The sequence below is a fragment of the Zea mays genome, chromosome 1 (genome assembly GCF_902167145.1).
Source record: "Zea mays cultivar B73 chromosome 1, Zm-B73-REFERENCE-NAM-5.0, whole genome shotgun sequence".
Classification (NCBI taxonomy): Eukaryota; Viridiplantae; Streptophyta; class Magnoliopsida; order Poales; family Poaceae; genus Zea; species Zea mays.
In genome coordinates, this window is record NC_050096.1 from 119,380,224 (window position 1) to 119,403,717 (window position 23,494).

Here is a 23,494-nt window from a genome sequence, read left to right on the forward strand (position 1 = left end):
GAGTTGTCACTGTTATGAAAAGGCAAGCTGCTAGAATGATAGAAGAAGATGAGAAAGCTTCGAAAAAGAAAAAATCTAGCCCTGAGCCAAAGGTGGCTGCTCCGAAGAAAAGAAAAGCTTCGGCTGCGAAGCCAAAAACAACTGATATAGAGGAAGAAATTCCTTCAACGCCTCCTGCCATTGATGTGGAGGAAATTTTAAAGGTAATGACCGAATCTTTACCTCTCAAGCTAAGTCCACTAGGGCCACAACTAATGAAGCTTTTACAGAAGAAGGAGGAGCTTGCGGCAATCAAGAAGCCTGCTGAAAAAAGGCGAAGGATCATTACTGTTTTGATGCTATTGAAGAAACGCCACTGCCGGCCTCGGCGTCAAAAACACCAGCTGCTGAAATTGGCAAATGTTTCTTGCAAATCAGCAATGTGATTTTCTTGCTTTGTGCTTTTCACTATGATATCATCAACATAGGTTAGCACATTTCTGCCTATCTGGGAATGAAGGACCTTGGCTGTCATTCTGCTGAAGCTTTCTACAGCATTCTTGAGCCCCTCAGGCATCCGAAGATAGCAATATGTGCCACTGGGAGTTATGAAGCTAGTCTTCGGCTCATCTTCTTTCTTCATCCAGATTTGATGATAGCCTGAATAACAATCCAATAGACTCATGAGCTCTGAAGAAGTTGATGCATCTACAAGAGAGTCTATTCTTGGTAGTGGGAATTCGTCTTTTGGGCATGCCTTGTTAAGATCTGTGAAGCCAATGCACATTCTCTATTTGCCATTGGCCTTCTTCACCATGACAGTATTGGCTAACCACTCTGGGTATTTCACCTCTCTGATGACACCAGCACTGAGAAGCCTTTTCACTTCATTCCGAGCACCTTCGGCTTTATCATCAGACATTTTCCGAAGCCTTTCCTTTCTTGGCCTGAAGGATGGGTCCACATTGAGTGAGTGTTCAATCACATCTCTGTTGACACCGTAGAGATCATTGGCTAACCAAGCAAATACATCTTTGTTGTTGAATAAAAATCTTATCAAAGTTTTCTCTTGCTCTTCAGATAGCTGAGACCCCAGCAGTACTTTTTGTTCTACCATATCTTCACATAGAAGCATAGGCTTCGGCTGATCCACCGAAGCAACCTTCTCTCTTTTGTATTTGTACTGTTCACAGGCTTCGACTCCATCTATGTTATGAATTGCCTTTGAATCTGTCCAATTTCCTTCGGCTTTCCTAGCAGCTTCCTGACTCCCATGAACAGCAATGGGCCCTTGTTCCGAAGGTATCTTCATGCATAGATATGCTGGATGAAGTATTGCTTCGAAAGCATTAAGTGTCCCACGACCAATGATTGCATTATAGGGGTATTCCATGTCAACAATGTCAAACACAACCTGTTCAGTCCTTGTATTGTGGACGAAGCCGAAGGTCACTGGCATCGTGATTTTGCCGAGTGCTACAATCTGCCTTCCTCCGAAGCCACAAAGAGGGTATGTAGCATCATAAATCTTGTCTTCTGGATCTTGCATCTGTCTGAAGGCCTTAGCAAATATGATATCCGCTGCACTGCCTGTATCAACCAGAACATTATGGACCAGAAATCCCTTGATGACACAAGATATGACCATAGCATCATTGTGAGGGTAATCTTTGAGCTGAAGGTCCTCCTGGGAGAAGGTGATTGGGATGTGGGACCATTTTGACTTGATGAAGGGTCCCTGCACCCCAACATGCTGCACCATTCGCTGTGCTTCCTTCTTCTGCTTCTTGTTAGCCGGCTCTGAGCCTGAGCCGACTGTTATCGGAAGCACCAGCAGCTTCGTAGCCGAAGGCACCTTAGCTTGGTTGTTGAACGAAGCCATCAGCTCAATCAGTGGAAGTGAGTTCACCGGAGGTGGGAGCCAATGGTGGGGACTTGTTCTCAATTGCTACGAATTAAGAACAAGGCAACACAAAATGTTAAAGGTTAAGGCCCTTCGTCCTTCGAAGCATTATCTCCCTTAGGGCATAATGATCTTCACACGAAGGTCATGAAGGACATACCTTCAGCTTGATAGAAGGGAATCGTACAAGCGTATTGCACGAGCGAGTATAAGTCAGCGTGAACAGTATGGGGGTACTGTTCATCTATTTATAGGCACAGGGCGCAGCCTGTGTGGATTTACATTTGTGTCCTTTACAACCGGTTACAATCATAACACAAATTATCATGGGCCAATTGGTCTTTTCATCTTTAAGTTGGTGCCTCCCTTCGTCTCAAGGCGTGCCGCTATGCCGAAGCTCCCCGGATGATATCTTCGGCTTTGCTTCTGTGTTGATCTTTCGAAGGTGTTTATTCTTACAGGACCTTCGGCGACGAAGGAGACCCCCAACAATTCCCTTGTAGCCCAGGTTAGCTAGACCTGTATTCACTTCCGAGGTGAATGGCTAGGGTCTAACTACGAGGCTTTTCCCTAGAGTCCTCATTATGCAAATGCTAGAAATGGTCAAACTGCATAGAGCACATCTAACGTAACCAACTTATAGTCCAGTCTGTAGGGTAAAGCTTTAGGAACTATGCCTGTATCCAATCTGCCTGAGCCAGAAATATAAGCGCTTGCCAGATGCCCCCATTTCGGTCGACCACGACCAGCACCCAACACAAGATTTCCCTAGTTATTTAGTAAAGGGCGTCCCATACCACCCTCATGGTAGCACTGTTTTCCCGGGTGGTCACTCCATGTTCCAATTAATTCATATGATCTTGCTTAATCGTTGGATTAGCACAATAATGTAAACTTACCATTTGGAACATTAATATCATAACTGGAGTGACTACATAAAGTTAAGTTGTAGCAATAGCATAGCTACGAAATTAAAGTATAATACCCAAGTTTGATTAAGGAATATGGTAAAAAAGGTTAGGTGTAATCGAATAGGTAACCCATCAAATTATGCATATATATCCAAGAATAAACTTTATTAAATGTATTGTTTGGGATCAAACAGAGTATGCAGAGGGAGAAGTCCACTTGCCTTGCTTATTGAAAACTTGAGTTTCTACCATGGATCGGAATAGATCTTGATTCTTAACTACTAGATCAACCACTAAATATCACACAAACAAACAAGGAGAAACAAACACCACTCAGTAACATACAACATTCACCATACGTAAAGCTAAAAGAAAGCCTAACGAAAAGAGTGTTCGCTTTTCAAAAGCTGTGACACCCTAGGTGTCTATTTCTTGTTACGTCAGGAGATTTATCCTAATCTCGGATGCTCAGTGAAAATTTCTATTTCTCGCTCGCGTATGTCTCTAATTTTCCAGACTATTCGTACACATTTCACCGAATTTGGAGTTATTCAATCTCACCGAAGGCCAAATTTTGAGCCTGTTAAAACTTTTATTCTCGGTACGAATGCAAACTCGAAAATCAATCTCGATTTATAAATCTCGTCTAGAGCTCATTTAATCACGCGCTCGACAGTTGCTAGTCGAGCTGTGTCCGAATCTAATTTCTCGATGTTCGATCTATGTCTGACTATTTTGTTCGAATCCACTTTCTCAAACGGAATACTCAGTATGTCGTCCCTAATTAATTCTTACTCGACTCAGCCTAGTATCTTTGTGTCTGAACCAAATTCAAAACTCACTCCGGCAGAGACTTTTAAAATATCACGATTCGCCTTCTATGACCAAAAGCAAAAAAACAAAAATATAATGTCACATTTAGAATGTGCTTGAAGTTCATAATCCAGTTCGTGCGCGTTATCAGACGAAATTGCGTGCGAGGGTAATAATTAGCGTTTCGATAATCCGCGTTTAATCTAAATGCCACAAAATAAAATGAAAATAATTAGCATGGCCCGATTGAGTATTTTGGGCCAAGTCCATTCCGGCCCATTTGGCACAATTGAAACCCTAACCCTAGGATTTCTTCTATAAATAGTAACCCTCTCCTGGCAATTGGAGGCATTTTTGCACTCCCACCCCTAACTGTTTTTCAGCCGCCACTCCCCACGCCATCTTCCTCCCTGGTTCCCACGACAGCCAGCAGGGAGCTCAGCTCCTTCTCGCCATGGCGCTAGGCGCCCCTGCAGTAGGGCGCCCTTCTTCCCCCTAGCGCTCGCTCCCTACAGGAGAGCAGCTCGGTTCCTCCCCTCCCATGGCGCCCCTGTTTCCCTCCCTGCAGCACCCTGCTCGTTTTCCACCCAGTCGGCTCCCCTTCTTTCCCATGGCTTACAACCCTCTGTTGCAGACCGAGCTCCAGCTCCGGCCAGCAGTCACGGCGCCCAGGATTCCCATGGCGCCCAGCCTCCCCCAACTCGGCGCCCCTCCTTGGGCCAACCTCGGCTAGGTCCCTGTCCATGGCGCGCATGGAGCAGCCCCTCTGGCCGGCGCCCTGCACAGTGTCCGACCCCCTCTCCTTCCCACATAGCCAGCGCAAGGGCTTTCTTCTTCATGGACACCTTCTAGGCTGGCCCCTCGCCCCTGCTCTCCCCTTGGTCGCGGCCCTCTCTGCACGCGCACAGGGCTACTGGCAGGAGCGCGGCATGGCCGGATCTCTGCTCCCCTTGCTGAGCGCCCCTTGCTGTTCTCCTCGATGCCCTTTGGCTGCTCGACAAAATGCGCAGCAAGCCACGCGCTGCAGCAGCTCTATCCCATGCCTTGTGTCGTCGTCGAGCTTCGCTACTGCTCACCTCCCATGGAAAACAGCAGCCCCTCCGCATCACGTGCTTGACTCGCTGCTGCTCGTTCGCTCCCTTTTTGTGCGGCACCAAGTAGCAGCAGCACGTCGCGCGTGCCACCTGTTCGACGCAATGTCGAGTCAGGTCGTCGTGCGTCGTCAGCCACCCGTGGGCTCTGCCACGCAAACCGACAGCCACAACAGCCCCTCCGTGGCGTGTGCCCCACCTTGCCACGCCCATGGTGTCCGTCATACTCCGCTGACTCCGCTTCGGTCTTCCCATGCTCGACGATGGGTTCTTCTTCACGCCATACGAGCAGCAACCACGACCGAGGTTTGATATGGTGAGCCGATATGTTATTTATTATTGGATTGGATGGATATGTGGTTGCGATAGTTCTTCTCTGTATCACAGGGCTTAGTCGTGTATGTATAAATTGTTGTTAAAAATGCTTCGTTGTAAACTAGTGTGTTAGTTACGGCAAATTTAATAAAGTGTAAAGCATGCTTAGTGATTTCCGTAGTCGGCTAATGAGTTAGTCTATATTAATTATATTTTTATGTATTCATTGTTGGTGTTGGTTAGATTAAGTGGGAAATGTAAATTATGTGACATATGATGGGTGTTTGGAAGACGAGATATGTTTAGTTAGAAAGGTGTGTTATCAAACGTGGTGTTGGTTGGATGTGATAAGTAGATTGGAAGTGTGGGTTAGCATGAGCACTGTGTTGTCAAACGTGTATGCCGAGATGCGTTGTAGTAGTGATTGCGTTAAATTAAACGGTAATGTCTCGAGTGCACGCCACAATATGGTTGTATGCGAGACAGGTAAAATAAAGTGTGCTCGACATGAATGTTTGGTCGTTGTAGGTAGAAATTGTCTTGGCATAATTGGAGAGGTGGTGACATGCCAAGGTAGTCATCATTTCCTCTATATTTATAAGTCGAGTCAATACACCTTATGCGTTCATTGAATTTCACATCACACGTAGTGTACGTTTGTGTTCATTGCTTCAGATAGATGTTTTCGAGTGGACACGTAGGTTTGTAATGTAATTATGTGTAATGTGTTTATAATGATATTTTATCTCAAGAATTGTTATGTTCTGTGCATAAATAAGAAATATGTATGTTTTCTGTAGTAAGGATTGGTTGTGAGTGAGTATGTCGTAAGAAATAAATTAGCGCGCATATAGGAGATGAATGGGTGTGATGAAGTGGTCAGATGCTCCTTTTAATTTTATTCATAGCTCTTGTTAGATGTTGTAGTGAGATGGTCGTCGGTTTTGTCGTTGTGCATAGGTTTGTAAGTAGATATGTGCACGAGTATGTTTTTGGCGTAGATTAAAGGAACATGGAGGAAAAAGTGGTACGCATGTGTATGGTAGTCGTGATTGCGTTAAGTTGAACAAAGAGTCTCAAGTGCTTGTCGTGCTATGGTTGTATTTGAGATAGTAAATTATAAGAGTTGTGCAGTATGTGGTTCGATCGATGTAGTTAATATTGATTGGACTGTAGAGAGGTGGTGACATGCTGAAGTAGTCATGCTTCCTCTGCGGTTAAGTCGAGGTCATGTGTGATGATGCTATTTACGTGGTGAATACGTTTGTTAAATGTATGTGGTAATTTTAGTGCACTAAATGACTTGAGTAAAAATTGTAAGTCGACTTGTTGGTCCTAATTTGATTTTTTTAACTCTAATAAATAGTAAAGTGTTAGAGTAATTCAAGTCTCTCGAACACGGCAATTCTTGAATTATATAGGAGCTGAAATTTATTAATTACTGTTTTGGGCTGCACGTACTGTTTTCGTCGTGCTGTATGTTTGATGGACTAAATTATATTTTCTGTAGAAAAGCCATATAGAAAAGTTGTAGATAACTTTATTATCTTACTTGTGTTAAAATCTGACAGCCATAAGTTTTATCGTTTAGAAGTTATGCTTTTTACAAATTCAGTAACTGAATCTGTCCAATTTCTGTACAGATTTCAGAAACTGCATTGTTTGCTTAAGTTAATGTTACAATCAGTTCATGGTCGTTATAAGAAAGTTGTAGATGATTTTCTTATATTGCTTTTGTTAAAATTTAATAACCATAGGCCTGATAGTTTAAGAGTTATGAATTTTACAAACTGGTTGCTGTGTTCTGTCCACTGACAGAACAGGTTTCGAAAACTGAATTGTTTGATTTGGTTAAACATAGAATCACTTCTTAGTGATTATAAAAGTTATGTATTACTTTTGCTAAGCTTTCCAAAAAGTCTTGGATCACTCTTTTTGGTGATCTGAAGATTAAGTTATGAATGTTTAAAGTGTGAAGACTGAATCTGCCCAGTTTTGGATAGCAAAGCCTTCGTAGTGTATATTACTTTTGCTAAGCTTTCCAAAAAGTCTTGGATCACTCTTTTTGGTGATCGATACATATAAAATCAACCGGATATGTTTATAAATGTTTTCTAGCAATTTCATTATATTTCTAGAAAATCTGGGATCACCTTGTTTGGATACATGAATCTCTAGTTATGAATTTTTAAAGTCGCAAGTCTGAATCTGTCCAAATCTGGACAGAGCTGCTGTGTTAGCACTTTTTGACCTTGCTAAGTGTTGAATCATGTTGAGGTAAAAATACTAAAGTTGTAAAGCACTTCTTAAGCTTTCCAGAAAGTTCTAGATTGCTATTTTTGGATTAATAATTGAAGAGTTATGATTAAAACAAGTAATTGCTGTGTTGTTGTCCAAAAATCTGCAAGTACTCATTTGATTGTTTAGTTCACCCTTTTTACTAAAATTGTTTGGTTAGCATTTAATTAATGTAGACTTGCCATGGCTAAGCTTGAGATAACATATGTGTCCTGTTTTATATGTTTCTTTCTCTAGTTGATTGTGATATAGGAGTTCCATAGACATTGATGCATAGGTCCTCCGTTAAACTTGTGTCTGGATGCTTTTGTGCGATCAATGGAAGAACTAATGAAAAGTCATATCCAATTAAATAAACGCTTGTACTCGTGATATCGTGTTGTGTTGGTTAAATATAGGTAGTAATCGTCGTCCTTCTAGTGGTGTTAATGTGGTGCGCTCGATGAAGTGTAGATAACTAATGCTAGCGTGTGGTTGTTTACGGTGTCTTACAACTAAATGTTTAGTTCGCTACCGTGTATTTGTATATCTTGTAATATTTTTCATTATATTCATACATATGCATCTTGCATCTCATTTAGGACCGAGAGGTGATGATCGTGTAAGTGATGTGGTGCCAACCACAAGATGCAGTTGGTGGACGACCTGAAGGAAGGATGGACATAACTAGTGGATGCTCGACAAGCGTGTACCCTCTAGCCGACACTATCTAGTGTGGATTCCAGGCAAGCCTCGGTTTTATGCATAACCGTTATATATGCTATTTTACTGCACTTAATGATTGTAGGCTTGTACTGTGCACTTAAGTGTAGGAGTTGTCTGAAACCCTAGTTGCATGAACTCAGGATTCCTTTTGAGATGGATACTAGTATGCTAGGTCGAGTAGGTGCTTTGCTAAATCAGGATCTCAGTAGAAGTCGAGTGATTTTTCTAGCACTCGCGTGAGGTCAGGAATTGGTTGTATCTATTTTGATAACGAAATGATGATGGTCTGTGGACACGGATCCATGGGGATGCGTTGTCCACGAGACGAAATTAGAATAAGGATTAACGTGCGGATACCTGTGTCAAGTGTTTGAACGTACTAAACACATGCCGAGAAATATGGTAAATCGGCAAGCCCAGTACCTGAGTGAACCTGCCGCAGATTGCCCTCCTCACGCGACGTGAGACGTGGTCTCCCATTACGGTTATGGTGGGTACAAGTGCGGTCACTGCATGACGGCAGTCGGGGTCAGTGAGGCATTGTACGCCAAGGCGGTGAGCCCCTTTCTGTTGACGGGGAATCGATGGGGACGGTTGATGTGTGTGGGGACGGAGTGCCTCACCACGTCGTGTGTTTAGGTTTACCTTGCAAGGTTAAAAACTCGATTCGAATCGTCTGCTTCTCGCAGCTAATGAGACTGCTTGATCCATTGTACTGCATTGAGTAATAAGTGGAAATGAGGTTACTTACAAAAGATGTTGGTTGACTAAATTGCTTGCTACTATGAATGGATAGTTAGGTGCTCATCTAGTCTAAAATTATTATTCTAGAACTTGAAAATCTAAAACTTGATTTTAGACTCAGCTAGTGCTTTTGGCAAACCAAACCCCTCAACCAAATAACTTCATGGTCTAGAGGTAGAGGAGTAGACTCCTCACACCGGGTTATTCTAGCTGAGTAGTAGTATACATAGCCTTGCTTGTGGCATAATTTTTGCAGGTACCTCCTTGATTTGGTTGATGGTGTGACTTGGCCTCCATCCCTGCCATCGGGATAGACGGTCGAGTGGGTTACTGCTTCCATACGAGAGGACCAGGAGGAGTAGCGTGGCCAGGCTTCGCCATGTTACCCGGTTCTCTCCGTTAGTTATTCTGCTGCATTAAAACTTATGGTTATTATATCTCAAACTCCGATAATGTAATCACTAATGATACTTTCTTAATTTATGGTATTATGCTTTATTATATTTCTCTGTGCATCACCTTCGAGTGAGATAGTGGTATTCGATCCTGGATAAGTGGCTTTATTGGACTAGATCCGAGGGACTGACGGGTTATTCCGGTTTAAGTGTGTTGCTGCCTTTAAGGGTGCGACTTGGGCACTTAAGCTGGAATAATTCGGGCGATTTCGCCACAAAAACATCGCAAGTAATGACTATAACAAGAGGGTATTCTTTTCAAAAATGTGTGATCTATACTTTATAAAACAAGACATGAGCTTAAAAATATCTCAATTAAAATATACAAATATTAGGTTCACCAAATTAATCTTTTATAAAACGTCATATGTGATATGTCTAAGATTAAGGGTTTATAAGATGATAAAATACGTTATAACAATATTAAACATTTTTACCCTTTTTAGAAAAGATATATGTTATATATCTAAGGTTAATGGGCTATGCAACACGTTATTAATTTTAGAAGCATTATGAAACATATAATACATTTATTGAAGAAGAGTTAATATATAAGCCTAATCGGTTTATGGGAAAAGATCAAAATAATTTTATTAAACATCTATTTTTAAAAAGCTAGGATATAGGCCTTAAGTGCATTTTCATGTAAAAGAAAGAAACCATTAATTATCTTACTTTGATTAGGAAAACACATTGCCTATTATTAAGAAACTATATTCAAGGTCAATATATAAACTAACATTTTAATTATAAAAGAACTTAAACCCTTATTACTTTTTTTTATCCTTTAGGAAAAGCTAAGTGATTCGTATATAATGTGGACTAAATTCTATGAATTCATTAATCATGCCATAAATCTAGTCAAGAACAAATTGACTATAGGTTGGATTAATAAATTATGATAAAGGATAATTAATCTATTAATTATCTTTAATTCTATTGTAGGAACAAATGATCTAATTCATTAGAAAGGAAATTATGTATAAACTATTATTTTATTTATGACGGTGTGAGCACTTAATTAAGCCATCATATCATTATTAGAAAAGTTATATGACATATTTCTATTGTAAAGCATATAATTATGGATACTTAAATATGAGACTAAATGAGTTTTATGTGAAGGGATAATAAATGATTATCATTCTATTAGGAAAACACTAAATCTATATTTGTTGAGAAACTACATTCAAACTGATAGGTCATCATTTTAAAGATATGAACACCAATTCTATTATTTTAGTATCTTTAGAAAACTCTATTCTTTCTGTTTTCTCCTTTCTTTTCTAAATAGAATTTATACGTATAACTAAAAATTGTTTATTTATAATTCTTCTGACATTAATATACTAAGAATTAATTGTAAATCACTAAATGGGACTTTTAATAACATATTCATGGTTATTATGACCTAAATAAGTATTTTACTAATTCTAAGTACTTAAGTGCTACACTTATGAATACATTTATCGTGACTAGTAACATCTATATTTTCATTTGACCGGAAATACGTGGCTTAATACCTATTTCAATTTCTTATATCACTAAAATTATACTTATATCAATACTAACCAATATCGTTCCACACACTAAAACGAAATTAATTATAAACATTTCTAGTATGAAAATCACTGAGTTAGTGAATTAGTGACCGTAATCATTTTTAAAATTATAAAATCATACACATACTCAAAGCATTGTCGCGGGGTCGATTTTGACTACACGTATACATCGAAATCTCTAAAATCATACACATAAATCGCCAAACACATCATCTCAATATTACAACAATAATTTACAAAATTCATAAATTAATTCAAAACATGCTTTAGAAAATAAATCAACATTTTAGGGTTGTCTTCAACCTTGGGACGAACGGCGGATGGGTTTGGGCATGCGTCTAGGCGAAGGCTCGATAGGACGGGTGTGTAGCTCCGGCGAGCTCCACGGGCTCCGACGATGGTGTGGCGAACTCTGGCGACGGTGGTGGTGGCTCTAACGGCGAGGAGAGTGAGAGAGAGTGGGGGCGAGCTCGGGTAGGGAGGAGAAGAGAGGAGCTTGGGATGGGTTTTATAGAGGAGAGGGAGGGAGAGGAAGAGACGGCCGGGGTGCTTCATGGCCATCAAAGGCGTCGGCGGGTTCTTCATGATGCATCAATGGAAGGAGGGAGTAATGGGGGAGACAAACAGACGCAATGAAGGTCCATTAACGCAGGGAAAAGAACGGACGGTCGCGGCGGCTTCGGTCCTTGGCGCGGGGCAGACACACGGGTGCAGGGAAGTCGGGTCTGGCGTGGGTGGCGCGGTCGGCGTTGGGTCGCGGGTCGCTGGGCGTCGTGCCTGGGCGCGGTACGCAGGGCGTTGTCCTCGGTGCGGGGCTGCTCGGCATGGCAGGGGCACGAGGTTGGGCTTCGGTCGTGGCTAGAGCGTCCTGGCGCTGGGCGGGTGTGGCGGCACGGCCACAGGGCGGGTCGCGGGGCGCGACGCTCGGCCGGATGAGCAGGGTGGCGGTGGCTAGGCAGGGAGAGAAGGGAGGAGGAGGGAGTAGGTGGCAGCGGCCAGAGGGAGGCAGGAGAGTGGCGGCCGGCTAGGGAAAGTTGGGCCTAATGGGCTTTTAGGGTTAGGTTAGGTTAGTTTTCTTTTTTTTCTAAATTCAAAAACATATTTTTAAATAACCTAAAAGTCATAATAATTGTTTGGGACTCGTTCTCAAATGCTATGAATTAAGAACAAGGCAACATAAAATGTTAAATGTTAATGCCCTTCGTCCAATGAAGCATTATTCCTTTAAGGATTAATGAACTTCGGACGAAGGTTAAAGACGATACAATTACGAAGGTTAAACCTTCGTAATTGAACTCTAATAGATTATATAAAATAATACGAAATATGAAGCATCAAAGACAAATAAATTATAAATAAACAACATCACTTTCATATTATATCAATTTAATGTATTCAAATATTAGATACATTTATACCTCTGCCTTGGCAAAGATTGATTCCCGAGTGATGCGATTGCAATTACAGGAATGCGTGAACAGTAAAGGAATACTGTTCACTATTTATAGGCACAAGACACAGCCTGTGAGGAATTACAATCATGCCCCTCATAAAAGTTTACAACAATGACTCAAACACTTATGGACTAAAAGGTCATTCTACTTTTAAGTCGGTTCGTAACTCCGAAGCTTCATGAACAGCAACCTTCGGTCATCACGTGCAGACAGCTTCAGCCGAAGCTGTTTCTTCCTGCAGGACCTTCGACGACGAAGCATGGTCCCAACAGTAGCCCCTTCGCGGTGCTAGATCGTTTTTCGTAACGAGCTTGATCCGTGAAAAAAGTCTCTTAGGCTTCAGTAAGCCGAAGGTCCGAAAAACACCTTCCCTTAGCTCGTTGTCGAGAAACGATTCAGTTTCCGAGCGCGTAGCGGTCCCACCCTGCAGGGTTACTATTTGGTCTCTGGGGTCCACCGTGCAGCGGGTGTAAGCAGCTGTTTGCCCGGTGTAAAAATCCTGACGATTCACCTTCTTGCCTGCAGCACTATATAAACAGACGGGTAGGTGTGAAGTTACCACAACATTCATTGCTATTACACTGTTTTGCTGCCAAAATTTTTAACCATAGCCGAAGCTTGACTCCCGCAATCAGACGAAGCTCCAGTTTAAAGCCTACTTCGTCAGAAGAAAAAGCTTCGGAAGAAAAAGTTTTTTTAGTTCCCAAGAAATTCAGAATTAAATGGCCAGAGTGCGCTCTACCGCTAGAGTTGAGCGTGAGGGAGGCGAAGCTGAAGGAGCGGAGACTGTTCCTATCTCCGAAGCGATGCAACGATCCGGACTGGTGACCTCGGAAGGAATCCGTACTGCCGAGACAGAGCAGACTGTTGCCGAGACAGAACAAGTTGCTGCCGAAGGAGAAGAAGGAAATATTGAGGAAGCTGAACCCGATGATGATTACCATATTGCTGTGCCAAGCAAGCCTAGCCACTTGGACTTCGGAAAGTCGACTGTCTCTAAGGCTGATCTCTCCAAGATGGTGAAGTCGGGTTATTTCAGTGAGAATGAGAAGAAGCTACTTCGCTTCGGGGGGGGTAGAAACTACCCCGAAGCCAGAAAAGGATGAAATAGTCATTTTCAAGAGCTTCCTAAAAGCTGGGTTGAGATTTCCCTTAAATAGGATGATCTCTGATGTGCTGCAAAGATTTGGCATCTATTTTCACCAACTGACTCCCAACGCGATTGTCAGGATCAGCGTCTATATCTGGGCTCTCCGAAGCCAGGCGGTGGAGCCATTTGCTGACAGCTTCTGTCGAGTTCATGAGCTGCATTACCAAACTAAAGCCAGAAAAGATGGATTGCATGAAAATTTTGGTTGCTATAATTTTGCTTATCGGAAAACCACGAAGTTTCCCGTGATCAGCTACCGAAGCAAATGGTCGGCAGGCTGGAAATCAGAATGGTTTTATGTCAAAGTTGATGAAGACAAAGAGAAGCTGGTTCAGAGCCCTCTTGAACTAACCTTCGGAGAAACAAGACCCCGATGCAGAATGGAAGTAGAAGGTCCAACTTGGGCTGCACTGGGCGAATTCAAAATTATTGCAGAACATATTGGCACTAGAGATTTAGTGCAGGAATTCCTGGCCTTCAGGGTTTTTCCAACTATGAAAGAGTGGACAATGCCGAAGCTTAAAGGGGAAAAGAAAAAGGGGGAACTCGTCCGACTGCCCTACCATTATAAGTTCAAGAAATACTTTAAAGTACCCTGCCAAGAATGGCTTGATACAATTGAAATAATGAGCAATGAAATTCTTGGGAATTACTCTAAAAAAGAGGACCAACTGATGACAGCGGCCTTCGGCACTCGGCCGAAACGAAGGCTGAACAGGGTACTTGATGCCATAGGATTTGAATACGCTGACTATGGTCGACTGGGCGGAGATGCTGGAGGCCCGAAGCGAAAAAGGATTGCCAGCGCTACTGACGAAGAGGTCGTCAAGGTAGCCAAAAAGAAAAAGAAAGATTCTGAAAATCTTAGCGCTGAAGAGTTAAATCCTGAGCCGAAGGTGGCCACTACAAAAAAGAGAAAAAGTGCATCCCCAGAGCCGGAAACGCCGGTCCGAGAAGAAGATACTTCTGCTTCTCCTTCTGCTATTGAAGTAGAAGAAATTATGAAGGTAATGACTGAACCTTTGCCTTTCAGGCTAAGTCCGCTGGCACTGGAACTGACGAAGTTTTTTCAGAAGGACAAGGCAGCTTCGGCAGTAGAAAGTCCTGCGAAGCCGAAAAAGCGGAGAATTATTCAAGTAACAGATGTGATCCATCAGACGCCGCCACCGGCAACGGTGTCAAAAATTGTTTTTGCTGAAACTGCCGAAGCCGAAGCTACTGGAATGAAAACTACTAAAGCTGAAACCGGCGAAGCCGAAGCTACCGGGGCCGAAGCCGGGGCCACCGAAGAGTCGAACCTGGAAACCACACTTGAGGTTATTGACAATATACTCCTGAAAATGGCTGAAGAGGAAGCTACTGTGGCTAAAGTGAATACGACAACTGAGAAGGGGAAAGAGCAAATTGATGAAATTTCAGAAGAAGAAGATTTTAACTTTCAAGATTTGCTCGGACAAGAATTAACAGACGCCGAAAAAGAGGAGTTGAAAAAATATGCCATATCTTGCGGATACAAATCAGGGGCTATGCTATTTGGTGGGGTCAACGAAGGGAAACTAAGATGCCTTTGGAACCGCACCGAGGCCAAAATTGTTAGAACCCTTTCCAAAAGCATTGGCTTGCCGAAGCTGGAAGCGGACTTATGCCGTTATCAACGACAACAGATCGCCGGAAGCTTGCTTTATGCTAACTTCAAGGTAACGAATATTTTTGTTATTTTATTACTATTATTATTAACTTTTTGGGTTGTGTTCTAACGAAGATCATTTCGACAGAGCATATTATTAAGCAAGGTTCTGAAAATGCAACAAGACCTAGAGGAAGAGAAAAACAAAGCCATCATTCAAGATTTGGCTGAAAAAGTTGAAAATCATGAAGCCAATCTGAAAAAGAACAACTTCGCAATCCAAAACCTTGAAATCATGGTCAAAGAGCACGAAGGTGCATTAGAAAAGAAGGATTTTGTTATTCAGACCATGGAGGGCTCTTTGGCTGAAGTCCAAACTGAAAATGACAAATTAAAGAATGAATTGCTCCGTCAATCAGAAAAATTCGAGGAAGAAAAGAAATATTTTGAAGCAAGCCTGAAAGCTGAAGTGGATAAATACTCAAATTTGCAGAAATCCTTTAAAGAACTTCAGGAGAGATGCTTAAGCTTCGGCGGCCGATGCGTGCAGCGGCTGAAGGATGTGTTCCACTCTGTCGGAGCTAGCTCTTCGAAATTTACACCTTCAGCTGAGAATCTGCCAAGAACATTAGAATATATAGAAGGCAAAGTTGACGCCCTTGACGAAGTTATTGGTGGGCACGCCGACTTCTGCGCCCTGGTAGCTTCTCGGGGCACAGCTACGGCTTTTTTGAAGGCTGGCTGCACGCATGGAAACATTGTGAACAGACCAAACTTCAGCTTGTCAGCTTCAGATTTGATGGATATCCCAAGCTTGGCCAGAAGTATCGGAAATAGATTCATGACCCAGATCTGGGTAAGTGGCGGGCGGAAAATGGCAGGCGACGAAGCTCGAAGCCATCTTAAGTCGGTAAGAAACTTATGTTTGTTACTTTTACCTTCTCCTTTGAAGTTTGTACCTTTCTTATTCTGCTACTTGGTATATACAGGATGACGAAGCTGAAGATTGACAATGCTGAAGTTTGGCAAAACTGAAGACGAAGCCTTAGCTGAAGCTTAAAGTTGCTTATAATATGCTTTCCTGCAAAAATTCTTGGAGAAACTCTTGTAATATAGATATGGAATAACTTATGTAAATTTGTACATACCTTGTAATATATCCTGTCTCCCTTATCCGTATTCAACCTGCTTTGCTGTGGACGAAACTTCTCTTTTGAGCCGAAGGCGAAAAACACCTTCCCTTCTTTTCGTACACAACGAAGCATAGAAAATTTTTCCTTCGAATCTTTTCCTTTTTTTCTGAAGCACCTGTCTTTGTTGTGTAGCATAATGATGATTCTATATATGCCTAAATGGATGTTTATGAATGCAAATGACATGATGACATGTAATGTGCAAATGAATATTAGGACAAATGTTCAAAGACCATAAGTACGGCGCTTCATCCCCTCAAGAATGATAAATATCTTTTTGCCGTTTACTTTTCGGCTTCACCGCTTACTTTTTGGTGTATCAGCGTTGACTTTTCGCTGTAAGCCTCCCTTAGGAGCTTCTTCGCCTTTTACTTTCGGCGGAATCAGCGTTTATTTTTCGCTGTAAGCCTCCCTTAGGAGCTTCTTCGCCTTTTACTTTCGGCGGTATCAGCGTTTATTTTTCGCTGTAAGCCTCCCTTAGGAGCTTCTTCCTGTTTTCTTTTCTTTTTTCTTTGCACTCGAAGGTGCGTTCTCAGTTTTTACATTTACATTTTTGGGGGATATCTCTCTTATAGAATTGAAATAAGGAAAAGAAAAATTACATGTTGTGGCCCCATTAAAAACCTTTCTCCCCCTTTGGAAAGGAAAAGGGTGCCACAAAAAAGAATATAAAAAATTACATCGAACTAAACATAATATCGCCGAAGCTCATCCGCATTCCACGATCTAGGAATGTCATTGCCGTCCATATCCTTCAATCTGTAAGAACCGGGTCTTGACGAAGATACTACCAAAAAGGGGCCTTCCCATTTCAGCTGTAATTTGCCTACTGTTTCAGGGTTAGCTACTCTTCGAAGTACCAAGTGTCCTGGTTCAATATTCTTCAGCTTGACCTTTCTATCACGCGATTTTATTGTTTCAGCTTGATATTTATTGATGTTTTCCACAGCTTGAAGTCTGATCCCTTCAATAGCATCTTTTTCTACAGAGCAATCAGCTTCGTTTGCACCTTCTGCCGAAGCTACTGTCCTCATTGATCCTGTACGTTTTGGCCTCTTCTGGGGTTATTGCTTCGTCACCAAACAATAGTTTAAAGGGTGTAAAGCCTGTTGATCTTGACATGGTTGTGTTATGGCTCCACACCACTTTGATTAACTCGTATGGCCACTTTCCCCTTGGCTGATTGAAGATTGACTTCATTATTCCTGTCATTATGATCCCATTAGCTCTTTCAACAAGTCCATTTGACTCTGGGTGTCGGACTGATGCAAAATGGATCTTCGTGCCGATTTGATTACAAAATTCTCTGAAGACTTCAGAATCAAACTGTGTTCCATTATCCACAGTGATAGCCTTCGGCACTCCGAAGCGACAAACAATGTTTTGCCAGAAAAACTTTTGAGTAGTAAATGAAGTTATTGTGGCTAAGGGCTTCGCCTCAATCCACTTAGAAAAATACTCCACTGCCACCACCACATATCTTAAGTTCCCCTGTGCTGGTGGTAATGGACCTAGCAAATCCAGACCCCACCTTTGCAACGACCAAGTGGGTTGTATTAATTGAGTTAAAGACGAAGGTTGTTTTTGATCTCTTGCACATTTTTGACAACCTTCGCACTTTTGAACTAAATCCGCTGCATCCGAAGTTGCCTTTGGCCAATAAAATCCTTGGCGAAAAACTTTCCCAAGCAAGGGCCTAGATCCAATGTGAGATCCACACAGACCTGCATGTATGTCCTTCATTAATTCTATACCTTCGGATCTGGATAAGCACTTGAGTAATGGGGAACAGACCCCGCGCTTGTATAACTCCCCTTCTATTATGACATATGGTCGAGCTCTTGCTTCTATTCTCCTGTTATAAGCTTCGTCATCTGAAAGAAAATTACCCTGAAGGAAAGAGATGATCTCAGTTCTCCAATCTTCACTATAAACTGGGGATATGTTAAGGATTGCTCTTTCAAGAAGCTCGACCGAAGGTGCTTTTATTGTTCAAAAAATACTTCCGAAGGTATAGGCAGCCCCTGGGCTGCTTACTTAGCCAATAGATCAGCGTATTCATTTTCTCCACGAGGAATATTTTTGACAGAGAAACCTTCGAAGGAAGCCTCAATCCTTCGGACTGTATCTAAATACTTTTCAAGCTTCGGGTCTCTTGCTTTGTAACTTTTGTCAATATGACCAGAAATAACTTGGGAATCAGTTTTAAGGATGGCCCTTCTGATTCCCATTGCCTTTAATTTCCGAAGACCCAAAAGCAGAGCTTCATACTCGGCAATGTTCTTTGTGCAACTAAAATCAAGTTTTGCCGCATAACAAGTTTTAACTTTGGAAGGTGAAACCAACACAGCAGCCGCTCCCGCTCCGATGGTTCCCCAAGACCCATCGCAAAACACTGTCCATGCTTCGGCGTCTTTATTTGTTTCTTCCTCCTGAGCCCCTGGCGTCCAGTCAGCAATGAAGTCTGCTAACGCCTGGGACTGAATCGAAGATCTATGAACATATTCAATGCAAAATTCATTGAGCTCTGCAGCCCATTTTCCAATCCTTCCAGTAGCTTCTCGGTTCCTCATAATATCCTTCAGAGGTTGTGAAGAAGGAACAATTATGTTGTAAGCTTGAAAATAGTGCCGAAGCTTCCTGGAGGCCATCAAGACAGCATACAGTACCTTCTCCAACTCTGTATAATTTTTCTTTGATAAACTAAGAACCTCAGATACAAAATATATTGGGGACTGCCTCTTAACTTGGCCTTCAAGCTTCTCCTGAACAAGTGCTGCACTTACCGCTGAGTGCGAAGCTGCCACATATAATAACAAAGGAGCCCCTGGCGTAGGTGGAGTTAGTGTTGTTAGATCTATCAAATACTGTTTCAGCTCTTCAAAGGCCTTCTGCTGGATTGGTCCCCATTGAAAGACTTCGGCTGACTTCAGCACTTTGAAGAATGGTAAGTTTCTCTCTGCTGATCTGGATATGAATCTATTGAGAGATGCCAGTCTTCCTGTCAATCTTTGAGCCCCCTTTTTTGTACTTGGTGGCTCCATTCGAAGTATAGCTTCGATTTTACTTGGGTTGGCCTCAATTCCCTTTGTTGAAACTAGGCAACCAAGAAATTTCCCCTTCTTTACTCCGAAGACACATTTTTCTGGATTCAGCTTTAGACCAGCCTGTCTAAAATTAGCGAAGGTCTCCTGTAAATCAGCAATGTGGTTATCCTGCTTCGTGCTCTTTACAATGATATCATCAACATAAGTTAGTACATTCCTGCCTATCTGAGAATGGAGAACCTTTGCTGTCATTCTGCTGAAGCTTCCTCCAGCATTCTTAAGCCCTTCAGGCATCCGAAGGTAACAGTATGTCCCACTAGGGGTTATGAAACTGGTTTTTGGTTCATCCTCCTTCTTCATCCAGATTTGATGATAGCCTGAATAGCAATCCAGCAAACTCATAAGTTCTGATGAAGCTGCTGCATCGACTAAAGAATCTATCCTTGGCAATGGAAACTCATCCTTCGGACAGGCCTTATTGAGATCAGTAAAATCGATGCAGATTCTCCATTTACCATTGGCCTTCTTCACCATAACAGTGTTAGCCAACCATTCTGGGTATTTTACCTCTCTAATAACTCCGGCACTGAGGAGTCGTTTCACTTCATTCCGAGCACCTTCGGCCTTATCATCAGACATCTTCCGAAGCCTCTGTTTCCTGGGTCTGAAGGATGGATCAACATTGAGCGAGTGCTCAATAACATCCCTGTTAACTCCGCAAAGATCATTAGCTGACCAAGCAAAAACATCTTTATTGTTGAACAAAAACCTTATCAAGGTTTTCTCCTGCTCTTCGGACAATTGAGATCTCAATAGCACCTTCTGCTCTGCTATATCCTCACACAAGAGCATGGGTTTCGGCTGGTTAGCCGAAGCAGCTTTTTCCCTTCTGAACTTGTATTGCTCACAAGCTTTAGTTCCATCTATATTATGGATTGCTTTTGAGTCTGTCCAATTTCCTTCGGCCCTTCTGGCAGCTTCTTGAGTTCCATGAATAGCAATGGGCCCTTGGTCCGAAGGTATCTTCATGCAAAGATAAGCTGGATGGAGAATTGCTTCGAAGGCATTAAGAGTACCATGACCAATGATTGCATTGTAAGGGTACTCCATGTCAACAATATCAAACATAACTTGCTCAGTCCTTGTGTTGTTGATGAATCCGAAGGCCACGGACATTGAGATTTTGCCGAGTGCTACAATCTGCCTTCCTCCGAAGCCGCAGAGGGGATGTGTGGCATCAAGAATTTTATCTTCGGGCTCTTGCATCTGTCTGAAGGCCTTAGCAAATATGATATCAGCTGCACTGCCTGTATCAACCAAAACATTGTGGACCAGAAATCCTTTGATAACACAAGAGATAACCATAGCATCATTGTGTGGGTAATCCTTGAGTTGAAGGTCCTCTTGGGAGAAGGTAATAGTAATGTGAGACCATCTTGACTTGATGAAGGGTCCTTGCACCCCGACATGTTGTACCCTTCTCTGTGCTTCCTTCTTGTGTTTCTTGTTGGCTGGTTCTGAACATGAACCGCCCGTTATCGGGAGTACCAGCTTCGGAACCGAAGCAGCTCCAGCTTGAATTTTGAACGAAGCCATCAGCTCAGAAAAGTGGAAGTGAGTTCACCGGAGGTGGGCGCCAATGTTGGGGACTCGTTCTCAAATGCTATGAATTAAGAACAAGGCAACATAAAATGTTAAATGTTAATGCCCTTCATCCAATGAAGCATTATTCCTTTAAGGATTAATGAACTTCGGACGAAGGTTAAAGACGATACAATTACGAAGGTTAAACCTTCATAATTGAACTCTAATAGATTATATAAAATAATACGAAATATGAAGCATCAAAGACAAATAAATTATAAATAAACAACATCACTTTCATATTATATCAACTTAATGTATTCAAATATTAGATACATTTATACCTCTGCCTTGGCAAAGATTGATTCCCGAGTGATGCGATTGCAATTACATGAATGCGTGAACAGTAAAGGAATATTGTTCACTATTTATAGGCACAAGACACAGCCTGTGAGGAATTACAATCATGCCTCTCATAAAAGTTTATAACAATGACTCAAACACTTATGGACTAAAAGGTCATTCTACTTTTAAGTCGGTTCGTAACTCCGAAGCTTCATGAACAGCAACCTTCGGTCATCATGTGCAGACAGCTTCAGCCGAAGCTGTTTCTTCCTGCAGGACCTTCGGCGACGAAGCATGGTCCCAACAATAATTATACCAAAACTATTTTTAAATAAAATATTTATTTTTGGACTAATTATTATATTATTTATTTGGATTTTCATTTAACAAGAAATGCTATTCAATAACCAAAATCAATCATGAGCAATCAAAATTATTCTAAATGCAAATAAAAATCAAACACTTAAAAGAAAATTCATTATCAGAAATACCATAATAAACTAACTATATTATTTTTATTTGATAATTTTTATAGTGTTACAAACCTACCCCTCTTAAAAGAATCTCGTCCTCGAGATTAAGGAAGGCTAGCACGAAAGCAAAGGAGATACATGGTTAATTGTAGGTTCTCAGTTCACATTGAACTATTCTAATATTAAGGAACTTCCTTTCTTCTTTGCTCCGCAATGTATACTGATCAAGCGACCTTCATCATCGTACTTATAAAATGGTGGGTCTTCTGAATTATTGCTTAGGTCATGCTTGGCAGCTTTGTTCTTAGGTCGATCTAGACGCTTCTTGGGGCATTCGCGAATAATATGTCCTTCATTTTTGCAGTAGTAGCAAGCACCTCTTGCTTTAAATTCTTTGCGAGTCAACTTTGCTTGACCAACAGGGGGTGAGGGTTGATTGGGTGTCTGTATCTTATATAGCTGAGCCTGACTTGATTCTTCTGTTTGGGTATCCATGTGTTTCATGGCTTTTGCTTGTGGTTGAGGTGGACTAATCATGTATCCAAACATTTTTGTATTCCTTTTGTTGTTCTTGATTCCATTCATCAAATATCTTTGTGACTTATTTTTTCTCGTTCATAGTTGTTAAGGTAGGAATATTATCGTTGGCATTATTTACTTCATTTCCATTAGGGTTCATCATCTAGTCAGAGGGTAAAAGAGTTAGTGAGACAGACTGCATAAGAGGCTTGCATGACATTAAGATAAAGAGCTAACACAACATTTTTATTTCCAAGATAAGATTAGTTAAGGATGATTTCCGATTCCGCCTAGCTTCATCATACTACAAGAGTGTATAAGTGTTATAATCCTTAACAGAGATCTTTTGAACCTTATAGATTTCAGAGCATGATATCCAAATCATCTTTCTGATCCAACAATATTTCTTTGAGCACAAATTGAGAGAAAGACTTGAGCGGGACTTTAGGGCAACTAGAGTAGAGCATCACATTGTTTGCATATAGTAGATGACACCATTTTTTATTCTCTTTATAAAGAGGCAAAACACAATAGGTGCGAAAGATTCTCCAAATTTATTCATATATCACTTAGCACAATTACAAATCTTGAAAGGGGCAACACCTTGACATTTTTTTCTTCGTGAGACATACTCCTTCTAGTTAAATGACATATTATTCTTCCTTGTCAGATGCACCAATCAGAGCTGGAGGTCGATTGTCTTCAACTACTATTCTTTCTCCAGATGGGGTTTCCAAACACATGGTTCTCTTAGTATGTTGGATTATTGCCTTAGTTCTTTGTAACCAATTATTTCCAAGAATCACATCCTTTCCCATTGATTCTATCACTATAAGATCAGCTAGAAAATCTATCCCATTGATTTTAACACTTACATTTGGACATATGTAGTTTACGAACATTTTTCTTTCGGGTGCACTGATGGTCATCCTTGATCTCAAGGGATATTAAAGATACCATACTTTGTTCCAAATTGGGCACTAATAAAAGAATTTGTTGTACGAGGATCATACAACACGGTGGTGGTAGTTGTGTGAATGACTAGTGTTCCAAAAATTACTACATTATTATACGGAATGGTTCCTGTCACTGCATAACTTATCCTTCCTATGGACTATTTCCATTGTTTATTCTTTGTTGATGCATGAGTTTGAGGGTGTTGTCTTTTCTTTTGGACCTTATTGATTTCCACATCCTTCTTAGGACAACTATTTAAAAGATGGCCGGTATCACCACAACCAAAGCAAGCACGACTTGATGAGTTACATGGTGGAGTTGTCTTTACGTTGTTGGTAGAAGTTTCTGTGCATTTTTGTTCATATTCCA